General features: G+C 47.1%; 1 protein-coding gene across 5 annotated transcripts in view; it reads right to left on the bottom strand.

The window, feature by feature from the left end:
* The window catches only part of EPHX1 (epoxide hydrolase 1), a 47093-nt gene extending 40788 nt beyond the window's left edge, over nucleotides 1-6305 (bottom strand). For 3 of the 5 annotated variants that reach the window (XM_077813681.1, XM_077813684.1, XM_077813683.1), the window contains exons 1-2: nucleotides 6205-6305; nucleotides 4747-4826 (exon numbers count right to left, since the gene is read on the bottom strand). The gene's annotated coding sequence lies outside the window, so the exon portion shown is untranslated. Of the gene's footprint in view, nucleotides 1-4734; nucleotides 4827-6204 lie in introns of all 5 variants that reach the window. The other 2 variants (XM_077813682.1, XM_077813685.1) reach the window with 2 other exon arrangements.
* Nucleotides 6306-21363: the final 15058 nt, after the last annotated feature.

Genomic DNA, 21363 nt, shown 5'->3' on the forward strand with positions numbered 1-21363 from the left:
GCCAAACTCACCATGTTTAAGGCATTCGCTGAGCTATGTGCTTGCCAAGGGACAGTGAGAAAGAGGTATTTTACTATTATGATTCAATGCTGTGAGTTCACTATCATGCCTCTGTTTATTGTTTCTTTTGTTTCTGAAGATGTGGCCTTGAGAAGAACCCCCTAGACACTGGTGGAGTGCCTCTGCCAGATAAGGAAATGACCTTATGGGGGAGCAAATGTTTTGAGAGGTGCTCCAATCCTTTGACGCTACAGAACAAGAACACAGGGCATGGAGAGACACAATCAATGAAAAATTAAAAACAGATAGCCAAGAGAGGAAGCAGGGTGAGGAGAGAATTTTAGAGGACCAGGAGTGGATGATAAAAGTGATGGAGACCAAACAGAGATACTGAAGCCCCTAATCGTCCTGCAGGCAGAATATATGTGAGCTCACTCCCTCCTGCAGCCCATACAGAACTGCTAGCTATGTCCTCCCCAAACTCCACCCACACATTCCTTGCATCTTCCCAGACTGTCGTATTCCCCATTCACTCCACTTCTTTGGACAGGTTCCCCACTGATAGCTGGACTTAGGGCTTGGCTACACTTGCGAGTTAGAGCGCATTAAAGCAGCCCTGGGGACCCTAGCTCACTCCCCGTCCACACTGGCAAGGCACATAGAATGCTCTGACTCCATGGCTAGAGCACTCCAGGTACTCCACCTCATCGAGAAGATTAACGCTTGTTGCGTAGTGGCTGAAACGCCCGGACATCAATGTGAACGAGGTGTTGCCTTACTGCACTCTGATCAGCCTCTGGAAACGTCCCATAATCCCCTTAAGTCAAATGGCCACTCTTCTCATTGTTTTGAACTCGCTTAGGAATGCAGATATGCCCTCTGAAAGCTCTGTTTCTGACAGCCGGCTCCGAGACAAAGCAAGCCATTACTGTGGAACGCTGTGTGTGTGAGAGAAAGACGGGGAGGAGGGAGAGGTCTGCTGCTGTCTGAACTTACAAGACAGCACGCTGACATGCTTTCAGCCCCCCCAAAAACCCACTCTCTCTCCCCCCACATATACACAACACACTCCCTGTCACACTCCACCCCACCCCATTTGAAAAGCACGTTGCAGTCAATTGCATGCTGGGATTGCTGCCCATAATGCATAGCTCCCAATGCCACTGCAAGTGCTGCAAATGTGGCCACACCAGTGTGCTTGAAGCTGTCAGTGTGGACAGATTGCAGCGCTTTCTCTACTGCGCTCTATGAAGACTGGTTTAACTCAACGCGTCTACATCTGCAAGTGTAGCCATACCCTTAGACACAGCTATGAGAGCCTCCAACAAGAGAGTGCTCCTCTTACTGTTATGTCCCTATCAAGAAAGCGTTTTTTTGTGTATTGGTTATTGCTATTTAATAAAAGTGTACTCTCTGAAAGAAAATAAATCTTTATTTATCTCCTACACATGGTGGTTGCTGCTGGAATTCATACACAGTGGCAATTTGCACATTTGCAGACAACAAATCACGTTCAGGAAGCAATCATCAAAATTTTAATTCAAGGTGGCAAGTTAACAAAGCACTGCAAAATGCTTTATAGGAAAACATGTTACTGGTGCTCATTATCAGAATGGTACCTCATAGCCCCCCTTGTGCCCTCTAATAGCCCTTCTTTCTGGCTGCTCAAAATCAGCCACCAAGCAATCCGCCTCCTCACTCCACCCCTGGGGAAACTTTTCACCCGTAGCCTCACAAATATTATGCAGTGCACACCAGACTGCTACAACCATGGGAATATTTTTCTCATTGCGATCCTCCTGCCATAAAGGCAGCGCCAGCGAGCTTTCAATCTGCCAAACACACATTCAATGGTCACTCTGCACCTGCTCAGCCTATTGTCGAAGCGCTCCTTGCTGCTGTCCAGGTCTCCCGTGTAAGGCTTCATCAGATATGGCAGTAAGGGATATGCTGGGTCTTCCAAGATCACTTTAGGCATGTCAACATCCCTGTCAAGGTTCCTTCCCCACTATGAACTCTAGGATACAGATGTGGGAACCTGCATGAAAAACCCCCTAAGCTTATTTTTACCAGTTTAGGTTAAACTTCCCCAAGGTACAAACTATTTTACCTTACTGCCCTTGGACTTTATTGCTGCCACCACCAAGCGTCTAACAAATATATAACAGGGAAAGAGCCCGCTTGGAAACGTCTTTCCCCCCAAAATCCTCCCAAGCCCTACACCCCCTTTCCTGGGGAAGGCTTGATAAAAATCCTCACCAATTTACATAGGTGAACACAGACCCAAACCCTTGGATCTTAAGAACAATGAAAAAGCAATCAGGTTCTTAAAAGAAGAATTTTAATTGAAGAAAAAATAAAAGAATCACCTCTGTAAAATCAGGATGGTAAATACCTTACAGGGTAAGCAGATTCAAAACACAGAGAATCCCTCTAGGCAAAACCTTAAGTTACAAATAGACACAAAAACAGGAATATACATTCCATTCAGCACAGCTTATTTTCTCAGTCATTTAAACAAAACAGAATCTAACGCATATCTAACTAGATTACTTACTAAGTTCTAAGACTCCATTCCTTTTCTGTTCCCGGCAAAAGCATCACACAGACAGAGAGAACCTTTGTTTTCCCTGCCCTTCAACTTTGAAAGTATCTTGTCTCCTCATTGGTCATTTTGGTCAGGTGCCAGCGAGGTTATCCTAGCTTCTTAACCCTTTACAGATGAAAGGGTTTTTCCTCTGGCCAGGAGGGATTTTAAAAGTGTTTACCCTTCCCTTTATATTTATGATAATCCCCCATTGGAATCTTCTGGTCTGGAAAGAAAATTCCTGCTTGCAGCTTTCTGTATAGGCCAGTGTTCCTGAAGATGCATGCACCATGCACTATCCCTGACCACCCCACATTGATATCAGTGAAATGACTTTGGTGATCCACAAGCACCTGCAATACCATAGAGAAGTACCTCTTTCTACTTATGTTCTCTGTCGCAAGATGGTCCAGGTCCAAAATTGGGATATGGTTATCATCTATCACCCTGCTGCAGTTAAGGAATCTCATTGCCACAAAGCCACCCACTATTTCATGTACATTTCACAGTCCTTCATAGAAGGATGCAATTAATGGCCTTGAACACTTGTGTGAACACAACCCCCACAGTGGACTTCCCAACTTCAAACTGATTCGCAACTGACCAGAAGCAGTCCGGAATTACTAACTTCCACACACCTACTGCCATGCACTTCTCCACTGAGAGGGCAGCTCTCATTCTGGTGTCCTTGCGCAACAGGGCAGGGCGGGGAGAGCTCAGCACACAGTTCCAGGAAGGTGGCTATGCATTTCCAAAAGTTCTGCAGCCACTGCTCATCATCCCAGATCTGCTAACAATGCGATCCCACTACCCTGTGCTTGTTTCGTGAGCCCAAAAGTGATGGTCCACCATCTGCAATTACTCCATGAATGCCAAATTTAATCTGGAATTGTTTCTTTCCATGGCAGACAGCAGGAAAGGCACCATGGATTCCTGTTCAGATTCGAAGCTCATGAAATACTGTATGATCCGCCACAGTGTGTTCATAACATTGATCACAAAACTAGAGAGCAGTGCAGGAGGATCCATGCTTTCAGGCAGAGATGGAGGGCACACAGTTTACAGGGACTGTTAATAAACAGCGCAAAACATAGTCGGAAATCCATGGAATGATGGGACAGAAAAAACTGCGCTATGGGATGTTGAGCCCACACCCATGATGCACTGCAATCCACTCCCCATTCTCACAACTCCTAGCTGCAGAAGGTGGCAAGTTGCACAGTGGGATAGCTACCAACAGTGCACTGCTCTCTCTGTCAGTGCTAGAGCACAAACTGTGGATGAGCTCTGCCAACACAATGAGTGTTGTGTCAACATGCACAAGCGATGTCATTATAGCAGGTTATGATCATTGGTGTAATTTATGTCGACTTAACTATGTAGCTTAGACATAGCCTCAAACAATCTCTACCTCAACCATTTACATTATCATCATCTTCACAGGCAACTGAAAAAAAGTGCACCCCTCCCCCCAAATGGCAAGCAGATCTTAAGGCCACCTAGCTTGACTTAAACTGCACACCCTCTATTTTGACTCTTTTGCAGGGCGGGGGCGGGGGGGAGGGGGAAGAATGGAGATAGTGGGACTAGTGTAGTAGCAAAAGTTCAGCACTGTAGTGGGGGCTGGAGGTGGAACAACAAACCACCACATCTGGTCCTTCCCTCTCTATATAATTAATTTATAATTCAAATCAAGGCTGAAAACAATGCTTTTCCTTCATACCTAGGGTGAACTTTTCTGGGAGGTTCTTCATCCTAGGCTAAAGAGGATTAAATCACACATAACAAAAATGTTTTAAAATATTTTAGATTCCTATTCCTAGTGTTGGATGACTTGGGGCTGTGGACCGCTAATAAAACTAATTCAGGGTAACCATTCTGCTAAAGTCATTACCAAGCTCTGATTTCTCTGTTCTCCTGTTTGGATCCAGAGCCCTTTTCTGCACAGAGACAGCAACAGAATCTTAAGACTCCACTCTCACTTACTAAAGGGCTAGTAAATAGTGAAGAAAAAAGTTAACCAAGCTTTTTGGGAGGCTCATATTCAAGTGGCAAACCTCCAGTAATACTAAGCAAGGCCCTTTTGTAACTTAATCTACACACAATACACAAAAGAAATAGGATTAATCTCAATTAAAATACCGTACTTTGCTACTTACTGCTCTCTTAGTGTGCTCAAGTAATTCTCATCAAGGGCTAGAAGAAACTGGATTCAGCTCGGATCTTTTTCTTTGTCACCCTCAAAACAAAAAACAGAAGAGAAAGTAAAAGAAAATCTGGAAAACCATTTGTTTTTCCATTGTGAGGAGGGTGGCTAGTGGTAGTGAAGTACCAAATCTTAAACCCTGGAAGTTTCCAATGAAGCTGCTCACACATGCATATATCTGAGAGCTAAAATTGGTCTTTAATACCCATGAATGGGAGTACGATTACAAGATGTCACTCTTAAAAAAAAAAAAAAAAAGAAAGAAAAAAGAAAATGTTTACAAAACTTGAGACTAACATAAACATCATCATCAGATCTTTCTCTAGATATCAGTCTTCAGTGGAAACAGTTTAACGCATTCCTCTGCGGTATTCACAACCAAAACATTGAATGTTGTGCTAAATGCATAAAAACATGGAAGTGCTGTTGACTAGAAAATAGAATAAACAAAAGTGAGAGCGATCCCTCTTTTTTCAGTGTCCAAACTGACAAAATAGGGAAGAAGTAAACTAAATGTTTAAAACTATTTGTTTTAATGACTGTAAGTGGCAAGAGCAGAGTGCAGCTTGATAACCATTATGCTCAGAGCTCATTGGAAAACAGATTTTTCACCCCACAAAAAAATTCAAAAGAACTCAAACCCATCACGAATCAGGACAAAAAGGCGAAGTTTCAAAAAATTTCACATGATTAAAAGGCCAACATTTCAATGTCAGTCTAAACATTTCGTTCTGACAAATCTGAAATGTTGTTTCATCTTCAACCCTTTGTAATTTTTACATAAAGTAAATTTCTAAACAAAGTGTCATTTCAAAACAAAAACATCAAAACTGGTTTTTGTTCCAAAAACATCGAAATACGACATTTCTATTTTTTAAAAGTCCTATTCCAAATGTTTTTTTTAAAAAAATATGTAGAAATCAATACAATTTTGGGGGGAAAAAATCCCGTTTCATTTTTGACTCGCCATTTTTGACTTTGCTCGTTTTAACACGAAACGGACACTGACACTCACACCCCCGTAAGACAGAGTTACTGGTAACAGCTTTGAAGAGTCATGTTTTTATTTTAATGGTATTACAGTATTTTTAACTCCTAACCCCCCGCAATAACCACCCACAGGGCACTTCGAGACGCGCCGCAGGCTGAAGTCAGAGCGCGCGTGTGCCCAGATTCCCAGCCGAGCGCAGCAGCAGGTCCCAGCCCCGGCCCGCTCCCCTCGCGGCGCGGGGCAGGCGAGCTCGCCCCGGGTCGGAGCGCTGGGCCGGCAGCTCTCTCCCGCGGGGGCGAGGCAGGACACCCCCGCTCAGCGCGCCGGGGCTAAGGGCTCGCCGTCCTCGTGCCAGCAGGGGCAGGAGCCTCGCGGCGGGAATCGACCTCCCGCTAAAGCGACCCCAGAGGCTGCAGGTACCTGCGGGCCTGGCGGGGGCGGATCCGCTCCTGCCTCCGTCGCGCGGGCCTGGGCCTGCGAGCTGTGCGCCGCTCCGCCGGGGACATGTGACCCGCCCGCTGGGGAGAGGAGAGGGCGGGTCATGTGCCCCGGAGGCGGGGGGAGTCGGGGCACCCAGAGCAGCCGCCCTGAGGGGGCGAAGGGAACCGGCTTCCCCGCCTCAGCGGCCCGGCCCCGCCCCCCGCCGACAGGCTGGGAGTGGAGGCCCCCCTGGGGTCCGTGCCCGCCCCAGCACCTGCCCCTGGGAGCAGAGCCCGCCCCTCCTGGGCCTGCCGTGCCTCGCGGGAGTCGGACCCGGAGTGATGGGAGGGAGGACACGGCGCGTGGGGGAGAAGCTCCCAGTGCCCGGGGTGGGGGTTGAGTGGAGGGGAGTGAGCCCCCACATGCTGCAAGGACAGACCCTTTAGAAATGTAAATAACAACAACGCCAAGTCCAAAACAAGCCCCTGCAAGGCTCCAGGGAAGAGCAGTTTGTTTTCTCCAGTGGGATTGCTGGTCAGGCCTGGGCCCGAAAACAGGGACTCCAGCCCTCATTGCAATAGCCCCCGGTTCTTACCTAGGGCTTTTCAACAGCAGAGCTTAAAGCTCTTCACAGCAGTGCATTCATCCTCCCAGCACTGAGGGAGGGAAAAAGAAAAGGAGTACTTGTGGCACCTTAGAGACTAACCAATTTATTTGAGCATGAGCTTTCGTGAGCTACAGCTCACTTCATCGGATGCATACCGTGGAAACTGCAGTAGACATTATATACACACAGAGACCATGAAACAATACCCCCTCCCACCCCACTGTCCTGCTGGTAATAGCTTATCTAAAGTGATCATCAAGTTGGGCCATTTCCAGCACAAATCCAGGTTTTCTCACCCCCCACCCCCATACACACACAAACTCACTCTCCTGCTGGTAATAGCTTATCTAAAGTGATCATTAAATTGGGCCATTTCCAGCACAAATCCAGGTTTTCTCACCCTCTGCCCCCCCCCCACCTCACTCTCCTACTGGTAATAGCCCATCCAAAGTGACCACTCTCTTCACAATGTGTATGATAATCAAGGTGGGTCATTTCCAGCACAAATCCAGGTTCTCTCACTCCCTCACCCCCCTCCAAAAAAACACACACACAAACTCACTCTCCTGCTGGTAATAGCTTATCAAAAGTGACCACTCTCCCTACAATGTGCATGATAATCAAGGTGGGCCATTTCCAGCACAAATCCAGGTTTTCTCACCCCCCCACCCCCATACACACACAAACTCACTCTCCTGCTGGTAATAGCTTATCTAAAGTGATCATTAAGTTGGGCCATTTCCAGCACAAATCCAGGTTTTCTCACCCTCCGCCCCCCCCCCCCCCAAACTCACTCTCCTGCTGGTAATAGCCCATCCAAAGTGACCACTCTCTTCACAATGTGTATGATAATCAAGGTGGGCCATTTCCAGCACAAATCCAGGTTTTCTCACCCCCCCCCCCACCCCCATACACACACAAACTCACTCTCCTGCTGGTAATAGCTTATCTAAAGTGATCATTAAGTTGGGCCATTTCCAGCACAAATCCAGGTTTTCTCACCCCCCCACCCCCATACACACACAAACTCACTCTCCTGCTGGTAATAGCTTATCTAAAGTGATCATTAAGTTGGGCCATTTCCAGCACAAATTCAGGTTTTCTCACCCCCCCACCCCCATACACACACAAACTCACTCTCCTACTGGTAATAGCCCATCCAAAGTGACTACTCTCTTCACAATGTGTATGATAATCAAGGTGGGCCATTTCCTGCACAAATCCAGGTTCTCTCACCCCCTCACCCCCCTCCAAAAACCACACACACAAACTCAATCTCCTGCTGGTAATAGCTTATCCAAAGTGACCACCCTACAATGTGCATGATAATCAAGGTGGGCCATTTCCTGCACAAATCCAGGTTCTCTCACCCCCTCACCCCCCTCCAAAAACCACACACACAAACTCAATCTCCTGCTGGTAATAGCTTATCCAAAGTGACCACTCTCCCTACAATGTGCATGATAATCAAGGTGGGCCATTTCCAGCATAAATCCAGGTTTTCTCACCCCCCCACCCCCATACACACACAAACTCACTCTCCTGCTGGTAATAGCTCATCCAAAGTGACCACTCTCCCTACAATGTGCATTGGTCTCAAAGAAACTGCGGAATCACCTGATCAATATCCTCTACAGCAAACAGGGAAAGATTAAGAATGAGCTCTCAAAAATGGATACTCTCATAAAAAACCAACCTTCCACACAAACTTCCTCGTGGCTGGATTTTACTAAAACTAGACAAGCAATTTACCATGCACACTTTGCTTCTCTACAAAAGAAAAAGGACACTAAACTTTCTAAACTACTACACGCTACACGGGGCCACAGCAATGGTTCCCTCAACCCACCCAGCAATATTGTTAACCTATCCAACTATACTCTCAGCCCAGCAGAAGCAGCTGTCCTATCTCGGGGCCTCTCCTTCTGCCCCTCCACCCCCACGAACATGATACAGTTCTGTGGTGACCTAGAATCCTATTTTCGACGTCTCCGACTCAAGGAATATTTCCAACACATCTCTGAACAACATACTAATCCACAGAGGCCTCCCTACCAACACTACAAAAAGAAAGATTCTAGGTGGACTCCTCCTGAAGGTCGAAACAGCAGACTGGACTTCTACATAGAGTGCTTCCGCTGACGTGCACGGGCTGAAATTGTGGAAAAGCAGCATCACTTGCCCCATAACCTGAGCCGTGCGGAACACAATGCCATCCACAGCCTCAGAAACAACTCTGACATCATAATCAAAAAGGCTGTCAAAGGAGGTGCTGTTGTCATCATGAATAGGTCGGAATATGAACAAGAGGCTACTCGGCAGCTCTCCAACACCACTTTCTACAAGCCATTACCCTATGATCCCACTGAGAGTTACCAAAAGCAACTACAGCATTTGCTCAAGAAACTTCCTGAAAAAGCACAAGATCAAATCCACACAGACACACCCCTGGAACCCCGACCTGGGATATTCTATCTACTACCCAAGATCCATAAACCTGGAAATCCTGGGCGCCCCATCATCTCAGGCATTGGCACCCTGACAGCAGGATTGTCTGGCTATGAAGACTTCCTCCTCAGGCCCTACTCTACCAGCACTCCCAGCTACCTTCGAGACACCACTGACTTCCTGAGGAAACTTCAGTCCGTCAGCGATCTTCCTGATAACACCATCCTGGCCACTATGGATGTAGAAGCCCTCTACACCAACATTCCACACAAAGATGGACTACAAGCCATCAAGAACACTATCCCCGATAATGTCACGGCAAACCTGGTGGCGGAACTTTGTGACTTTGTCCTTACCCATAACTATTTCACATTTGGGGACAATGTATACCTTCAGATCAGCGGCACTGCTATGGGTACCCGCATGGCCCCACAGTATGCCAACATTTTTATGGCTGATTTAGAACAACGCTTCCTCAGCTCTCGTCCCCTAAAGCCCCTACTCTACTTGCGCTATATTGATGACATCTTCATCATCTGGACCCATGGAAAAGAAGCCCTTGAGGAATTCCACCATGATTTCAACAATTTCCATCCCACCATCAACCTTAGCCTGGTCCAGACCACACAAGAGATCCACTTCCTGGACACTACAGTGCTAATAAACAATGGTCACATAAACACCACCCTATACCGGAAACCTACTGACCGCTATTCCTACCTACATGCCTCCAGCTTTCACCCTGACCACACCACACGATCCATCATCTACAGCCAAGCTCTGCGATACAACCGCATTTGCTCCAACCCCTCAGACAGAGACAAACACCTACAAGATCTCTATCAAGCATTCTTACAACTACAATACCCACCTGCGGAAGTGAAGAAACAGATTGATAGAGCCAGAAGAGTTCCCAGAAGTCACCTACTACAGGACAGGCCTAACAAAGAAAATAACAGAACGCCACTAGCCGTCACCTTCAGCCCCCAACTAAAACCCCTCCAACGCATTATTAAGGGTCTACAACCTATCCTGAAGGATGACCCAACACTCTCACAAATCTTGGGAGACAGGCCAGTCCTTGCCTACAGACAGCCCCACAACCTGAAGCAAATACTCACCGACAACCACATACCACACAACAGAACCACTAGCCCAGGAACCTATCCTTGCAACAAAGCCCGTTGCCAACTGTGCCCACATATCTATTCAGGGGACACCATCACAGGGCCTAATAACATCAGCCACACTATCAGAGGCTCGTTCACCTGCACATCCACCAATGTGATATATGCCATCATGTGCCAGCAATGCCCCTCTGCCATTTACATTGGTCAAACTGGACAGTCTCTACGTAAAAGAATAAATGGACACAAATCAGATGTCAAGAATTATAACATTCATAAACCAGTTGGAGAACACTTCAATCTCTCTGGTCACGCAATCACCAACATGAAGGTCACTATCTTACAACAAAAAACCTTCAAATCCAGACTCCAGCGAGAAACTGCTGAATTGGAATTCATTTGCAAATTGGATACTATTAATTTAGACTTAAATAGAGACTGGGAGTGGCTAAGTCATTATGCAAGGTAGCCTATTTCCCCTTGTTTTTTCCTACCCCCCCCTCCCCAGACGTTCTGGTTAAACTTGGATTTAAACTTGGAGAGTGGTCAGTTTGGATGAGCTATTGCCAGCAGGAGAGTGAGTTTATGTGTGTGTGTGTGTTCCTGGAGGGGGCGGGGGTGAGAAAGCCTGGATCTGTGCTGGAAATGACCCATCTTGATTACCATGCACATTGTAGGGAGAGTGGTCACTTTGGATGAGCTATTACCAGCAGGAGAGTGAGTTTGTGTGTGTATGGGGGTGGGGGGGTGAGAAAACCTGGATTTATGCTGGAAATGGCCCACCTTGATTATCACGCACATTGTAGGGAGAGTGGTCACTTTGGATAAGCTATTACCAGCAGGAGATTGAGTTTGTGTGTGTGGTTTTTGGTGAGGGGGTGAGAGAACCTGGATTTGTGCTGGAAATGGCCCACCTTGATTATCATACACATTGTGAAGAGAGTGGTCACTTTGGATGGGCTATTACCAGCAGGAGAGTGAGTTTGTCGGGGGCGGAGGGTGAGGAAACCTGGATTTGTGCTGGAAATGGCCCAACTTAATGATCACTTTAGATAAGCTATTACCAGCAGGACAGTGGGGTGGGAGGGGGTATTGTTTCATGGTCTCTGTGTGTATGTAATGTCTACTGCAGTTTCCACGGTATGCATCCGATGAAGTGAGCTGTAGCTCACGAAAGCTCATGCTCAAATAAATTGGTTAGTCTCTAAGGTGCCACAAGTACTCCTTTTCTTTTTGCAAAGACAGACTAACACGGCTGTTACTCTGAAACCTGAGGGAGGGAAGTATTACTATTTCTATGTCACAGCTGGCGAAGGCACAAAGAGCTGCTGACTGACTTGATAAGGACACAGGAAGCTTGTGGCAGAGCAGGGACTTGAACTCATGTCTCTGGACACTTCCTTAACCCAACAGACCTACAGCAACAGACTGATCAACAGGAAGCATGAACTCAAGTTGAGGGATCTTGGAATCAGGACCACAGCTGTCATTGTGTGGCCTTGGATAAGTCACTTTACCTTGCTGTGGCTCAGTTTCTCCATCTGTAAAATGGGGTGTTGTGAGGTTTAGTACATTGTTTGTAAAGTGATGTAAGAACTTATAAAGCAGTGTTTCTCAACCTAGGGGCCATGGGACAGGTTTAGGGGGGTTACAAACAGGGCTCGCATTAGGGAGTAGGAAGCAGGGCAATTGCCTGAGGCCCTGCAAAGCTAATTTGCATGTTTCAGCCCCCACTGCCCAGGGCACTGTGGGGGCTGGAGCTGGAGGACTGGAGCCACATGCAGGGAGTGGTCCCAGCAGGGGGTGAGGTCATGCCTGGCTGTTTGGGGAGGCAGACCCTCCCCTAGACTATACAACTCATCACCCATGTTGCCCACATAAAACGGTTGAGAAAAACTACAGGTTTTTTATGCCCTACAGTGTCTCAATGTTGTGCTATTATTAGGGCTGTTATATTAATACTTTAACATATCTATTTACAGATAGACATTCAAGAGCAATGAGTACAGAGTAAATTCTCATACGTCACGAGAGATGAGGCAGATAACATCAGACAGATAACATCAGATAATTCCAGAACAGAAGAAATGTGCACGAAAAGTGAAGGCGCATGCAGTTCACTAGGAAATATGACCATGCAAATGTCAGTGGAATAAAAGCTAACGAAAGAAAGCAGAAAACATGAGCAACTACAACGGAAGACTTTGGGGACAGGAAACAAAGGAGGGAAAACTGTGTGGATTATGTAGTAAAACACACCAGCCTCCCTGGAAAAGATGCTACATGTCAGGAAAAGGGACTTTAAGCAGGGAGTGGTGATAACACGAGATAGATCCAGAGAAAGAGGATATAGCCACAGCAGAGACTTTAACAGGGCTGTCTGTGAAAGCACATAGGATTCTGATGAACCAGAGCAGAAGAAAAAAATTCACTGACGAAATGGAATTATAAACATGGTTAGAGAGTTGCTTTTATCTTGTGGGAATTGTGAGAGTGGTTTATAAAACAAAACTAAAACTAAAACCAGATGTCTGTGATAGAAATGGCTATAGACCTGCCAATATCTAATCATAGTGAGAAGCAATTTATAGATTAATCAGCAAATGTAACATGTAAAAGCATCAAAGAGGAGGGAACTCAGGGCAGACAAAAATAGATTGCAGGATTCTAACAAGTCTCCAGCGACGATTTTGAATATATATGTTTTCAATGTTCAGTTCCTTGAAGAACTTTCAGACTGCTCTTGTTGAAGTCAGGAAGAATGAGTTTCCTTTCCACAAACCCTGGCTCTATGCGATCCAAGGTTGTAATGATAGCTGTAGAGATGCCATTGGTAAACCTTGGTGCATGCCGTGCTGTTGTAGCCATATCAGTCCCAGGATATTAGAGAAACGAAGTGGGTTAGGTAATGTTTTCCCTAACCAGCGTGGGGAGGGAATTCTTCCCTCTCCCTGCCCCCCGGCCTATATTAGCCAAACTACTATCTGTGCAGTGTTTGTATCGATATAGTAATCTTCAAGAAAAAAAATCCATTCCACACTGATCTGGGGAATCTTGCTCCTTGCGTAGGCAGTGCTTTACAAACAAGTCCCCTTCTGACTGTAGGCTCCTCTTAGACACAAGATGTACTCACTGTGCCCTAGATCTTCAAAAGATAACACACCCGAGGGAGACACTTGTCACTACTACTATTGTTTAAATTCTAGTGAACAAAATACCATAGCATCAGCTCAAAAAAGGAAACATGAGCACAAGATCAAAGGTGTCAGGCAGATGTAGTACATACAATGCACAGCCTCTTCAAGGCTGCCTTGAATTTCAATAGAAAATACTAGTTATCTTTTATAAATACAACAGTACAGAATAAAAATGAACATAGCTGTTTCAGGTTTGTAATAGAGAAAATGCAGTAAGGGAGGAATTTGTGCCCAAATATCATGGCTATATCCCAAATTCACAACTTCTGGGCACAAATCCAATCTCTGTTAGAGGCAAAAAAATATGGATATAAGAAATCAGGTCTCTCTATTAGGTGCATGTCTCAGTGCCTTTTCAGTTGACCTTTCTTTAATAGTTCCAAGACACTTTTACAGTGGGAAAAAGCAAATATATTATCATCATGCTGCTCAAGCAACAAATGAATTTTAGCGCACAAAATTAAAATAATCCTTGTTTCTGGCATAGACTATGGTTATGTCTGCAACAATGGGGTCTGTACTTGTATCATAGTAACAAACCCTAGAAACATTTAGTGACTACACTTTGTTTTTGGCTTTACTCCCACCAGACTAACTTCAGATAATCTAATTTAAATGCACATTCGAACAGCAACAAGGCCATTACAATGCAAGACATTAAATACCACAGGGATGAGAGCTATGAAGTGTATATAATAAACAAGGGATGGTGAACTCTTGATGTTGGTTACTCTGCTAAATAACTACTCCACTTTTTAAAAACTCATGGTATTCTCCTTATTGGGAAAATAATGCAGCCTTACTAGGAGAACAAGTTCCCCCCCCCCCCCCCCGGACCACACTAATGCAGAGAACAGATATTTACTAAAGGCAGAACAACATTAGGGTGGAGAGAGAGTTTATTGTACAAATGAGAAACATGGAAGAGGCAGATATTTTCTCTGGTGCCTTCAGCAACAAGAAATAATGGAGGTTATTTATGTGTAACTGGAGATTCTTTGAGATGTGTGGTCCCTATCTGTATTCCACATGTGGGTATGCATGCGCACCATGCAATTGAGTCTGGAATTTTTTTCGCAAGCAGTGTCTGTTGGCCTGCACATACACCATAACTTTTCTCATGCTCCAAAGCAAGGGCATAAAGGTTGGTGTGGGCCAACGATTTTCCAGTTCCTATTCTTACTGAAGTCTAAATCTGCAGCAAAGGGGATGGATGGCGGGTAGTGGAATACAGATAGGGACCCCACGTCTCAAAGAACCTCCAATTACAGGGAAGTAACCTTCCATTTCTTTTTCAAGTGATAGTCCCCCTGTGTATTCCACATGTGGGAGATTAATAAACAGCAATCAAAACAGGAGGTGGGTGCAAGGACGCAGAAGTGATAGCTGACTGTTATACTGCTGTCCCAACAGGTGTATGTGCAGTGGAAACCTGGACCAGAGCATAATGTCTGGTGAAGATATGGAAAGAGCTCCAAGTAGCTCCCCTACATCTCTCTAGTAGGGGAAGGTCTCTCAGAGACATAGCAGGGGCTGCTTGCCCTCTGATGGAATGAGCCCTTACCCCTTCCAGTGGTTGTGGGGTAGGGGGATGCAGGTGAGTGCAGATCTCATCAGCAGAGGTGACCATCATGGAGTCCCAGAATCGCAAAAGAGCTCCAGCATGGACTGAATGGGAGGTACGGGATCTGATAGTTGTATGGGGAGACAAATCCGTGCCGTCAGAACTCCATTCCAAAAGACAAAATGCCCAAACATTTAAAAAAATCTCCAAGGGCATGAAGGACAAAGGCTAGAACAGGAACCCGCAACAGTGCTGCGTGAAACTTAAGCAGCTGAGGCAAGCCTACCAAAAAAACAGAGGCAAACAGCTGCTTGGGGTCAAAGCCCCAGACATGCTGCCTCTATGATGAGGTGCATGCCATTCTAGGGAATGCAGCCACCACTACCCCACCCCCGTGCTTTGACTCCGTCAATGGACTATCACGCAACAGGGAAGTGCATTTTGGGGATGAGGAAGAGGAGGAGGTTGAAGATAGCGCACAGCAAGCAAGCAGAGAAACCGTTTTCCCTGAGAGCCAGGAACTGTTTCTCACCCTGGACCTGGAGCCAGTACCCCCTGAACCCACCCAAAGCGGGCTCCCAGATCTGCCAGGTGCAGAAGGGACCTCTGGTGAGTGTACCTTTGTGAATATAATACATAGTTTAAAAGCAAGCGTGTTTAATGATTAATTTGCCCTGAAGACTTGGGATGCATTCGTGGCCAGTACAGCTACTGGAAAAGTCTGTTAACATGTCTGGGGATGGAGCGGAAATCCTCCAGGGACATCTCCATAAATCTCTCCTGGTCGGTCACTCCTCATGGTCACCTGGTTGAAATAGGGTAATTTTATTAAGGGGACATTCAGAGCTGGCTGTTCCTGCTGGGCTATGTGGCTGTGGCTGAAAAGAAATATTCCCTGCTGCTATCCACGCAGTGCAGGGAAGGGTGAAGTGATCATCCCAGAGAATTGTGTGCGTGGGGGGGTTTAGTTGGGTTTGTGCTGCACATTAACCCAAAAACTGCAGTCTCTTCTTTTAAATTGCTAACCCATTTTAAATGGCCAACCCAACGGCTGCTTGGTATGGGAAATGAGGGTGCTGCTGTTTGAAACCATTCCCACATGTTATGAAAGTTAAAGAAGCCAAAAGACTGTGGCTTACCAGGCTGCCTGAAAGCCAAATTATGTTGTCCGGCCCTGCCGTGGGTGTTATCTCTTACACCAAACCGACAGACCCTCACCATAAGAGGCAAAATGTGACCTTGTACCGAAAGCACATGTCCTATGTAATGTTAACAGCAAGGTTCACCGTGAAAGAGTCTACCCATTGTTCTCTAAAATGGGACTTTTTAACTTAGATAATATTTTTACCTCACAGTCCAAGAGACAGACAGACAAGGTTTTCATCTCGAGGCCAAAAGACCAAATTTAATAATTTTATTAAGATAATGTTGAAGTAAAAAGAAAACGGTACAGAGTTCAAGCATAGAAGTTTCTGGTTATCAGGGAAAAAGGTACAGATTATCAAGGGGTGTGAAATTCGGTTTAGGAACGGGTGGCATAAGGAATATATAATCTGCAATCTCCCTGATTGGGGGTAAAAAGTTTAACTGGTCAAAGTACAGACATTGAGATATGGGGGTATGTTGTCCATATAACGGCTATATTCAGGTGTGGAGCATAATGAGCGGATACGATGATGAGGATGGATCTACCCTCATTTGGTGGGATTTAATGTTCAGTGAGTTTATGGTTCCAGTTCATATGGTCCAATGGAAAAAAGTCTCTCAGTCCCTTTCCCATAGTTGATGCACGAGGTCATACCGGCTCACACCTCCTGGTACTCTCGGTGGCCGGTGATGTGTTCGATGTATGTCCCTGGACCATCAGATGGTGTCTGAGACCATGAGGTGCCACATGAACTGTGTGTAGCATCGACCAATCCCACAGGTCCACAGCACACACTCGTCGCAGGGGTCCCAAGCGCCCAGGGCTCCGACCATCAGGGCATCCATCTGCACCTTGAAGCCCTTCGCTCTCAGGGTGTCGGCCAGGGGGGCAAGTTTTTCCAGCTTATGAGCTCGGGATTCGTGGAAGGCCGGGGTCTTGTTCTCAAAGGAGACCATGACGTCGACGAGGATGATCTTTTTCTGGGCCTCGTCGGTGACTACCATGTCAGGTCCCAACTGCCTGTCAGTACCAGGGATGGCGCAGTTCACGGCGACCTCCCCCAGACGCGGTGTGATGGCTTTCACTAGACGGTTCTGGATGGCGCTGTGGCGCAGCTGCTAGGCTCTGGAGTGGGGCTTGCAGCTGCACAGGACGTGGGGCAGGGTCTCGTTGGAGTAGCCGCACTTCCTGCAACGCTTGTCTCGGTTCCCGTGGTGGACGGCTCCGTTGAGTGGGACGCAGTTGAGCCGGGCTCAGTGGATGAACTGCCAGTCGGCGAAACGGGTGAAGCCGCCCCCCGGCGAGGAAGTGGTTGCTGGCATCCCATTTGCAGGTCAGTTCGAAGGCTTTACCACATTCTTAGCCAAAAGGCCGAGTACTCTCCCTTTTTTCCCCCCTCCCACAGCTGAAAATAGTTCAGCGCTCCCCCTATCATCTCCATCCCAGAGGCTAGTGAAAATTAAAAGGCGAAAAAAACCAAACACACTCGCAATGAAGTGTTCTGAGCCCATGCAGTCCTCCCACATTGAAAGATCCCAGCAGAATGTGTGGAGGTAAGCAATGTCAGAGTCCAGGAAAGCACAATATGAATATGAGGACAGGTGGCAGGTTGAAGATGATAGGTGGTGTCCTCTTGCTGACAGAAGGCAGGAGCCAATGCTGAGGCTACGGGAGGATCAAACTGATATGCTCTGGTGTACAGTTGAGCTGCAGAAAAGGCAGAAGCACAGACCGCCGCTACAGCCCCTGTGTAACTAATCACCCTCCTCCCCAAGTTCCATAGCCTCCTCACCCAGACGCCCAAGAATGCAGGGGGTGGGGGTGCCTCCAGGCCCCCCAGCACTCCACGCCAAGGACTGCCCAAGCAACAGAAAGCTGGTATTCAATAAGTTTTGAAGTGCAGTGTGGCCTTGTCCTTCCCTCCTCCCCCACCCCACCCCACACTTCCCTCCTGGGCTACCTTGGCAGTTATCCCCCTATTTGTGTGAAGAATTAATAAAGAATGCATGATTTTGAAACAACAATGACTTTATTGCCTTTGCAAGCAGTGATCGAAGGGCAGTTGGCTTACAGGGAAGTAGTGTGAACCAGGGGGGCGGGTTTTCATCAAGGAGAAACAAACAGAACTTTCACACCTTAGCCTGGCCAGTCATAAAACTGGTTTTCAAAGCTTCTCTGATGTGCACCGCGCCCTCCTGTACTCTTCTAACCACTCTGGTGTCTGGCTGCGTGTAATCAGCGGCCAGGCAATTTGCCTCAACCTCCCACCCCGCCATAAACATCTCCCCCTTACTCTCTCAGATATTGTGGAGCGCACAGCAAGCAGTAATAATGCTGGGAATCACAAAAGCTTACGCTCAAATAAATTTGTTAGTCTCTAAGGTGCCACAAGTACTCCTTTTCTTTTTGCAGATACAGCCTAACACGGCTGCTACTCTGAAACCTGTCAAAATGGGAATATTGTTTTTGCTGAGGTCTAACCGAGTCAGTAAACTGCCAGCATGCTTTCAAACGTCCAAATGCACACTTTACCACCATTCTGCACTTGCTCAGCCTATAGTTGAACAGCTCCTGACTACTATCCAGGCTGCCTGTATATGGCTTCATGAGCCATGGGAGCAAGAGGTAGGCTGGGTCCCCAACTATAGGTATTTCAACATCCTCAATGGTTATTTTCTGGTCTGGGAAGAAAGTCCCTTGCTGCAGCTGTTGAAACATACCAGAGTTCCTGAAGATGCGAGCATCATGTACCTTTCCCGGCCATCCCAGGATGTTGGTGAAACGTCCCTTGTGATCCACCAATGCTTGCAGCAACATAAAAAAGTACCCCTTGCGGTTTATGTACTGGATGCCTTGGTGGTCCGGTCCCAAGATAGGGATATGCATTCCATCTATCGCCACCACAGTTAGGGAATCCTATTGCAGCAAAGCCATCCACTATAACCTGCACATTTCCCAGAGTCACTACCCTTGATAGCAGCAGTTCAGCGACTGTGTTGGCTACTTAGATCACAGCAGCCCCCACAGTAGATTTGCCCACTCCAAACTGATTCCCGACTGACCGGTAGCTGTCTGGCGTTGCAATCTTCCAGAGGGCTATCGCCACTTGCTTGTGAACTGCGAGAGCTGCTCTCATCTTGGTATTCTTGCACTTCAGGGCAGGGGAAAGCAAGTCACAAAGTTCCATGAAAGCGCCCTTATGCATGGGAAAGTTTTGCAGCCACTGAGAATCATCTCAGACCTGCAACACTATGCGGTCCCACCAGTTTGTGTTTGTTTCCCGAGCCCAGAATCCATGTTCAATGGCATGAACCTGCCCTGTTACCACCATGATGTCCAAATTGTCAGGGCCCGTACTTTGAGAGAAGTCTGTGTCCATGTTCTCATCACTCTCGTCACCGCACTGCCATCACCTCCTCGCCTGCTTTTGCGGGTTCTGGTTCTGTATATACTGCTGGATAACACGCGTGATGTTTACAATGCTCATAACTGCCACTGTGATCTAAGCAGGCTCCATGCTTGCCGTGGTATGGCATCTGCAGGAGAGCAGAGTGGCAGCGGAAGCGGCAGGTGGATGACTATGCTGACAGCAATATGGCACCCATATGGAAAAAGGCACAAAACTATTGTGGGCCGTTGCTTTCACAGAGGGAAGGAGGGGGGCGGGGGAAGCAAGGGGTAAGCTGGCAGCGGATGCTGCAGTACGACTGCTAGCCATCATAGTCTCCTGGGTGCTCGCCAGCAGACGGTGTAGTACGACTGTAGCCATCATGGTTTCCAGGCAGACTGAATCTCCATGAGACGAAACTTAAGAAGAGAATGACCTGGAATCACTCCCATTTATGTCCAGGCAGCCCGATAGACCTCACCGAGGTCTGACAGGAGCACCCCTGTCTGCCCAGGCACCCCCGACCGACCTCACCAAAGTTGGCCAAGAGCACCCAGGAGACGACAACGGCTATCAGTTGTACTGCACTGTCTGCTGCCACAACACAATGAGCTGCTGCTGTGTAGCGATGCAGTACCGTGTCTGCCAGCACCCAGGACACGTATGGTGACAGTGAGCTGAGCGGGCTTCATGCTTGCCATGGTATGACATCTACACGGGTAACCCAGGAAAAAGAGACGTGAAATGATTGTCTGCCGTTGCTTTCACGGGGGAGAGGGGGGCCTGATGACATGTACCCAGAACCACCCGCGACAATATTTTTACCCCATAAGGCATTGGAATCTCAACCCAGAATTCCAATGGGCAGCAGAGACTGTGGGAAACCTACCCACAGTGCAATGCCCTGGAAGTCAACACTAGCCTTGGTACTGTGGATGCACTCCGCCGACTTAATGGTCTTAATTGGGGGGACACACACAAATCAACTGCATAAAATCGATTTCTAAAAAAATCGACTTCTATACATTCGATCTAATTTTGTAGTGTAGACATACCCTTAGGGGTAGTAGTCCACCTAAGTAGTCTTAGGGGTAGTAGTAGCAAGAATGTGCCAAACCATCTTTTCTGTGTCCATAATGGCCTCAGTGGGGTGAGGGGGACATTCGACTGAGATCAGAAGGTTGCTGAATGTCCAGTACTCTATGCTGAGGCTCCTGGACTTCCTTAAACTGACTGTAGTTCTGCCACTATCCTGTGAATGAGCTATTGATATTGTTTAAAATCATCTGGTGGAGACAGAAAAGATGAAGAAACCGTCTCAGCCAGTGAAGATGACGACATTGTTCCTGGAACCATTAGAACTGGCTCACCTTCCTCCAAATACTCCCATGGAGCAAGTTATAGATGGCTAGGTGATAACAAATGGGGCTCATGCATCGATCCTGGATGTCTAGGGTGGGGCTCCCATGGTCTCCAGTATTGTCAGCGGAGGACCCCCCCAGGGCATAGGTTACCACCTGTCTCATGGCCAACTGTGTCTGGGCAGAGGCCGGAACCCTGATCTTCTATGGCTTCTGTCCAGGCCATCTCTCCTCAGAGCTGCAGAAACTCCTGCGGAGCATCCAACTCAGCAGAAGAAGAGGCTAGACCCTGGACTACCAGCAGAATTGATGGTACCAAT

Source organism: Eretmochelys imbricata, chromosome 3 (assembly GCF_965152235.1).
Source record: "Eretmochelys imbricata isolate rEreImb1 chromosome 3, rEreImb1.hap1, whole genome shotgun sequence".
Taxonomy (NCBI): Eukaryota; Metazoa; Chordata; order Testudines; family Cheloniidae; genus Eretmochelys; species Eretmochelys imbricata.